Source organism: Callithrix jacchus, chromosome 4, assembly GCF_049354715.1.
Source record: "Callithrix jacchus isolate 240 chromosome 4, calJac240_pri, whole genome shotgun sequence".
In the NCBI taxonomy this organism is placed as follows: domain Eukaryota; kingdom Metazoa; phylum Chordata; class Mammalia; order Primates; family Cebidae; genus Callithrix; species Callithrix jacchus.
Window position 1 is genome coordinate 82,642,610 of NC_133505.1, and position 8,304 is coordinate 82,650,913.

Sequence of the window (8,304 nt, forward strand, 5' to 3'; positions counted from 1 at the left end):
GCTTTGCTACAATTCTTTTAAATTGGTTTTAACAAAAAGATTAATTAATATACCCATTTATTTGTTTGATTGATTGACATAACAGCTTTCTGGCCAAGCGCTAACGTGGCAGTTATAGTCAGCTGGTCACACTAAAGGGACATAGAAATTTAAAACTCAAAAGGAATATAAAACTTCTACTATAAAATAATTATCTGCTATTCTGAATTTGACATTCAGATGCATTTCTCTCATTATTTCTTTTCAGAGAGGAAAGTGACACATGATGGCATAGTCTTTGGAAGTAAAATAAAAATAATGATATATTACTAAAAAACCAGATTAATGAACTGCATATATCTAATCCAGACTCCAGATTTAAAATTTAGTCTTTGGGCCTTTATTTGAAGGAAATGTGAGTAACTGTGTTCTCATTAATGCTAGGTAGAGTTTCATGAGCTCTAGAATTAATTTCAAGTATGTTTTAAGGAGCCAAATATAAATTGTAAAGCATTTCTTTAAATTGGAAGAAAGTACCCAGCTATGTCACAATAAAAATCACACCTGCTGCTATAAGGAATTACTGCCATGAGGACATATTTATCAGCTTTCCACACTGTAAGAACCTATCATAGAAACTAGAAAGGAGGAGTTTACTGTTGATGTTTTTAATACGATACCTGAAAATAATAGTATGAAGGTGATATCTCTTTTCCAATCATAAACACGGGCATGCTGATCCTAGCTAGCAGGATACCAACATTCGAAAAATATTAGAAATCTTTTTGAGTATTCATTTATATGGTCCAGACTAGCAATAAAGGGAGATATTTTATCCCACAAACTAGCTGGATCCCAATTAACCAGATCATTCAATTTACCAAAATGACTTTAAAATAAAAATTAGGCACAGTATGTTTAGAGAAAGAAGCAAATGAAAATAAGACCAGGTTTTTAGAATTTTTTCTTTTTTATTATTTCCATTGTTCTATCTAATTTAATCAGATTTTTAATTTTTTCTTGAGTCAGTGTCAGTAGTGTGGGTGTCTTTCTAGGAATGTATTCATATAATCTGCTTTATCTAATTGGCTGATATACAGTTGTTCCAGTATTCCTTAATCTTTCTTATTTCAATGAAGTAATTAGTAACATTTCTTCTTTTGTTCTTTCATTCCTGACTTCACTTCTCTCTCTCTTTCTCTCTCCCTCTGTCTCTCTCTTTTTCTTGGTCATTCTGCCTAAAGGTTTGTCAATTTTACTGATCTCTAAATAACCAGATTTTGAATTTGTTGGCTTTCTATATTTTTCTTCTATTCTTTATTTCATGTATTCACACTATAGTTATTAATTTGTAATCTTCTCTTTGTTTCAGGGTTAATTTTCTCTTATTTTTAGTGTTTGAAGGTAGAAGTTTAAGTTGTTGAATTGACAACTTTCTTTTATTTTCATTAGACCACTCATAGCTATAAATTTCCTGTAGGACTATTTTGTCTGCTTTTCATACGCCTTAGTATGTTGTGTTTTCATTTATAGCGAAGTACTTTATAATTTCCCCATGATTTCTTGTTTGCTCTACTGATTATTTAGGAATGTGTTGTTTAATTTTCACATATATGTTATTTCTCATATTTTCTTCATCACTGAGTTCCAATTTTATTCCACTGTGGTCAGAGAACATATTTGTGTCATTTTAACCCTTTAACATTTATTTAGACTTGTCTTACAGACTAAATATGTTCTATTCTGGACAGTATTTTATGGACTTGAAGAGACTGTGTATTCTTCTGGTGGATGGAACATTTTATTAGATAACTATCAGGTGTAGTTTACAGTTTCAAGTCTCCTATTTCCGTCTATTTACTTTAATATCGAAAGTGAGGTATTGAAGTCTCCAACTACTGTTCAATTGTTCATTTCCCCTTTAACTCTATCAGTTTTGCTTCATGTATTTTGATACTAGGTACAAGACATAATTATTATATCTTCTTGACCGCCATCTGAGGCAGTCAAAATTGTAACAATTTTCTCTAATTGTTTTTGACAGAAGCTCTGGAGAAGAGGCCACTCTCACTAGGTAAGCTCTAAGTCAGGTCAAGTAAAAACAACCTTGCCAGCAAGATCCTTCAGTGAGGGAACATCGTGATAATTGGGAATGGATAGCCGGAGGAACTCTAACTCCACTGTATCCTGCCAACAGCTGCCAAGTTGCTGTTTCTTCCGTGATTATGGGTTGTTCTCTTTTAAGATTCCTATAGATAAAACTAGGCAGTAGGGTATGGGAATAAGAAAAGTTAAACTGCTATAAAATTTACTCTTCTTACAGAGATTCAGTTGTTTTTACAGATTTGGGCAAGGCTTTGGTTAATTTCCAGAGTTCTAAAAAAGATTCTGATAATTTTTTGCCATTCTTATCATTTTTATGTGGGGAAGAATATTTGGAGGTCCTTTCCACTTTTATCGACATCATCTTTTTATTGAGTTTAGTATGTTTTACAATGTTTTAAGAGTAGCTTCAAGTTAAACAGACTTCAGCCCACTTTATTGCTGGATCTATTCTGATAGATACCTGAACACTAAAAACAATAATAATTTTTCACAACAGCTATGATTATTGAGTTCTTAGTACATAACATACATAATGGTAAATTGTTTATATGCAATTGTTCTTTTAAAACAGCAGTCCAATAGGTTAAAGTACTCCTCAGTCTCTCTTTTTACAAATATAGAAACAAAAACCTAGGTCACTTCTCTATCACCACAGAGTGAATGGTATACAGGAGCTAAACCCAGGAAAGCCTTTACTCTCATGTGCATATTGTTTTGGATACGCTCTAAAAACTAAAATTTGAAGCTTCATATTAATGTCGATAAAGATTTGACTTCTCTATGTAGGATGCTTCATCAAAGAGTAACATAAAGGAGGAGGAAATTTTTATTTTTAACTTAGAAGTTGGCTTGGACAGCTACTCTCAGAAATATCTATTTTAAAAGATTTCCAGGACTACTTTTAAGAAAACAATGTCTCCGCAGGACAATTAGAACAATGAATTAGGGCATCCCCTGGTTACTAAGACAGTGTGTAGCACCACTTTGTCTATGAATGCAACAGTATTTTGAAGTAGCTACAAAAGAAGCAACATATAACCCCTCATTTTGTAGGTTGCTAATTGTTTGCTCTCAGATTTTTAATTTGATTCTTTACTTCTGTTAAATGTTTGGCTTTGGGATTAGGGTTTTTATTTCCCACTTTCCTGTTATTTTATATACTTGAAACCTCCTACTACCCTTTTGTGACCATTTTGAACATTCAGTTAAATTATGAAATATTTTTAACTCACCTAAAATATTGATATACTTTTGGTCTGTACTAAAGATTTCAGAAGACTTTCATGATTAATTCTACAAAATTCTGATGTGAATTTCATCTCAACTTAGCCCTTAGATTCTGGGTTACATAAACATTAACTGATATTATTTCAATATTGAATTCTTAAGTAATTTTAATCATTTCATGTGTCTTCAGAATTCTATTTTGATTTTTTCTATGACTTTGCATAAAATTCCTTTGAGTAGAATGCCGTTTTACCTATCGCTTATCCAAATTACCCAACCTTCAAATTTCAGTATAGTAGTTGATTCCTCTATTCATTCCTGACTTTCCACCGTCTGTACATCACTGGACCTTGCTTGGCCCTCTGTATAAAACATTTATCACAATGTTTTATAACTGTTTATTAGCCTATCATATGTCAAACCAGACAAAAATTTCTTTGAGAGAAAGGGCTGAGCCCCACTCCACACATATATACAGGATCTGCTGAATATAAAAAGCATCATAAATGTTTTAGAATTAATAAAAAGTAAAATCAATTTTAAAACTCATTAATTTGAAAAGCAGGGTTGTTGGCGAGTCTGACTGAAAAATCTGAATTATCTAAGATTTTACAAAACAGCAACATATTTAAGGAATAGTTTCTATTACTTTCAAATTTGGTAAATATCATAAGCAAAAACAAAAGGCTAATTAACCAGTAATATCTGGGAAAATTAATTTCCAATAATTTACAATTCATATACATTAAAAACTACCAGGTCATTAATGTAAAAAGTTTTTTAGATACAAAAAGGATTGATCCCTATTGGTAGATATACAAAATAGGAGCCTAATTTCCAGCTCATGTGGCTTTAAAAAGCTATTCATGAGGAGGACTCAAGATGGCGCTGTGAGAACAACCCAGGATTGGAGCTCTTCTCGTTGAATCCGCAAACGGTGAGTCAGAGCGGCATTTCCAGACTGATCTTTGTTGCCCACAGAACGGGGAAACTCCCAAGTATAAAAAAGACACGGGACGCCAGGCAGTAGGTCTGCCTGGCGAAGCCGGCAGCCGGGTCGGCGGTGGCCGGCCCTACCCAGCAATCCCCACAGGGCGCGCTTGTCCAGGTGCCCTGTTGAACCGGCAACCTGAGACTTGAGAGGGCTGGACTTGAGACTGAACAAGACTTGGACAGTAGGCCAGCCCAGGGGATTGCAGGGATTGGAATACCCAGTGGGACGAACAAAACCGCGATTTCAAACTATCCCGAGCAGACGGTCCGAGACGCTCTGTGGGGGAGGGGCGTCCACCACTACCGAGGCAACCCACCCCAACTGAGATACACGCCCACTGCTGACGCAGCCTGCCGTTGCCGAGGAAACCCGCCCCAACTGAGATACACGCCCATTGCTGATGCAGCCAGCCGTTGCCAAGGCAACCCGTCCCTACTGAGATACACGCCCACTGCTGAGGCAGCCCGCCAGTTGCTGAGGCAACACGCTACAACAAAGAGACTCCGCCGCAGGGCGTGGCGGAGACCACAGCAGAGCCTGCAGGAACAGCGCGAATCACACAACAGCAGGGCGGAGCCTCGGCAGCCAAACAGTGGCTAGTCTGCCTTCGAGCTGGGCAGGACACCTGATCAGACATCCAAAAATAAAGCCCAAACCCCTCAACACAGAGCATTTGAGAAAAAAAAAAAAAAGGTTTTTTAATGAGCTCTGTTGCAGCAGAATAAAACATAGCAGCCTAACAGCCCTGAATGAACAACAGAGTGCACAGCTGAGCAATTAAACACCTATAAAGTACAAACTGTCTCCTCAAGCAGCTCCCTGACCCCTCTATATCCAAAAGACTGACACTAGGCAGGCATCATCCTGGGACAAAGAGAGCAGAAAAAAAACTGGTAGCATCCCTCGCTGTGCCTCAGCTACTAGAGGTGCACCCCAGACAAGCAGGGTCTGGAGTGGACCTCAGCAGTCATACAGCAAAGGGGCTAGACTGGTAGAAGGAAAACCAAGCAACAGAAATACTTCATCATCAACATTCTGGGTGTCCACTCAGAGACCCAAACGAAAAGTCAGCAACTACGCAGACGACCAGCGGACAAATTCACAAAGATGGGAAGAAACCAGCGCAAAAAGGAGGAAAACACCCGAAACCAGAACACCTCGCCTCCTAGAAAGGACCAAAACTCCTCACCAGCAAGGGAACAAAGCTGGACGGAGAATGACTGTGATGAAATGACGGAATTAGACTTCAGAAGATGGATAATGAGAAACTTTTGTGAGCTAAAAGATCATGTATTAAATCAATGCAAAGAAACTAAGAACCTTGAAAAAAGATTTGAAAAAAGATTCGAGGAAATGATAACAAGAATGGATACCTTAGAGAGGAATATGAATGAATTAAAGGAGCTGAAAAACACAATACGAGAACTTCGCGAAGCAAACACAAGTTTCAATAGCCAAATTGACCAAGCAGAAGAAAGAATATCTGAAGTCGAAGACCAACTCAATGAAATAAAACGAGAAACCAAGATCAGAGAAAAAAGCGCAAAAAGGAATGAACAAAATGTCAAAGAAATGTGGGACTATGTGAAAAGACCTAACCTACGTTTGATAGGTGTACCAGAAGGGGACGAAGAGAATGAATCCAAGCTGGAAAATACTCTTCAGGACATCATCCAGGAAAATTTCCCCCACCTAGCAAGACAGGCCAACACTCAATTGCAGGAAATACAGAGAACACCACAAAGATATTCTGCAAGAAGAGCAACCCCAAGGCACATAATCGTCAGATTCAACAGGGTTGAAATGAAGGAGAAAATACTAAGGGCAGCCAGAGAGAATGGTCGGGTCACCCACAAAGGGAAGCCCATCAGACTCACAGCAGATCTCTCGGCAGAAACTCTACAAGCCAGAAGAGAGTGGGGGCCAATATTCAACATTCTTAAAGAAAAGAACTTTCAACCCAGAATTTCATATCCAGCCAAACTGAGCTTCAGAAGTGAAGGAAGAATAAAATCCTTTGCGAACAAGCAAGTACTCAGAGATTTTGTCACTACCAGGCCTGCTCTACAAGAGCTCCTAAAAGAGGCACTAAACATAGAAAGGATCAATCAGTACCAGCCATTCCAAAATCACACTGAATGCTAAAGAGCTTCAACATAATGAAGAATCTACAAAAACCAACAGGCAAAACAGCCACTTAGCATCAAAATGGCAGTACCAAATTCACACATAACAATATTAACCCTAAATGTAAATGGACTAAATGCACCAATCAAAAGACACAGACTGGCAAATTAGATAAAAATCCAAAACCCATCAGTGTGCTGTATCCAGGAAACCCATCTCACATGCAAGGATACACAAAGGCTCAAAATAAAGGGATGGAGGAAGATTTACCAAGCTAATGGAAAGCAAAAAAAAGCAGGAGTTGCAATTCTCATCTCTGATAAAATAGACTTTAAAGCAACAAAGATCAAAAGAGACAAAGAAGGCCATTACATAATGGTAAAAGGATCGATACAACAAGAAGAGCTAACGATCCTAAACATATATGGACCCAACACAGGAGCACCCAGATACATAAGGCAAGTTCTTAATGACTTACAGAAGGACTTAGACTCCCACACAATAATAGTGGGAGACTTTAACACTCCACTGTCAATACTAAACAGATCAACCAGACAGAAAATCAACAAGGATACCCAGGGCTTGAACTCAGACCTGGAGCAAGCAAACCTGATAGACATTTACAGAACTCTCCACCCCAAATCCACAGAATACACATTCTTCTCAGCACCACATCACACCTACTCTAAAATTGACCACATAATTGGAAGTAAAGCACTGCTCAACAAATGCAAAACAACTGAAATCATAACAAACAGCCTCTCAGACCATAGTGCAATCAAGTTAGAACTCAGAATTCAGAAACCGACCCAGAACCGCACAGCTTCATGGAAACTGAACAACTGGCTCTTGAATGTTGACCGGGTAAACAATGAAATAAAGGCAGAAATAAAGAAGTTCTTCGAAACCAATGAGAACGAAGAGACAACGTGCCAGAACCTCTGGGACACATTTAAAGCAGTCTCTAGAGAAAAGTATATAGCAATAAGTGCCCATATGAGGAGAATGGAGAGATCCAAAATTGACACCCTATCATCAAAATTGAAAGAGCTAGAGGAGCAAGATCAAAAAAACTCAAAACCCAGCAGAAGACAAGAAATTACTAAGATCAGAGCTGAGCTGAAGGAGATTGAGACACGAAAAACCCTTCAAAAAATCAATAAATCCAAGAGCTGGTTTTTTGAAAAGATCAACAAAATAGACAGACCACTGGCCAGATTGATTAAAAATAAAAGAGAGAACAACCAAATAGATGCAATAAAAAATGATAAAGGGGAAAACACCACAGATTCCACAGAAATTCAAACCATCATCAGAGAATATTACAAACAACTCTATGCGCATAAACTAGTAAACCTGGAAGATATGGATAAATTCCTGGACTCCTGTGTCCTCCCAAGCCTAAACCAGGAGGAAGCTGAAACTATGAATAGACCAATAACAAGGTCTGAAGTCGAGGCAGCAATTAAGAGCCTACCTCACAAAAAAAGCCCAGGTCCAGACGGGTTCACAGCCAAATTCTACCAGACACGCAAGGAGGAGCTGGTACCATTCCTTCTAAAACTATTTCAAACAATCCAAAAAGAGGGAATCCTTCCCAAATCATTTTATGAGACCAACATCATCCTGATACCAAAACCCGGCAGAGACCCAACGAGAAAAGAAAACTTCAGGCCAATATCCATGATGAACATAGATGCAAAAATCTTCAATAAAATATTGGCAAGCCGATTGCAACAGCAAATCAAAAAACTTATTCATCATGATCAAGTAGGATTCATCCCAGGGATGCAAGGCTGGTTCAACATACGCAAGTCCATCAACGTAATTCACCACATAAACAGAACCAAAAACAAAAACCACATGATTAT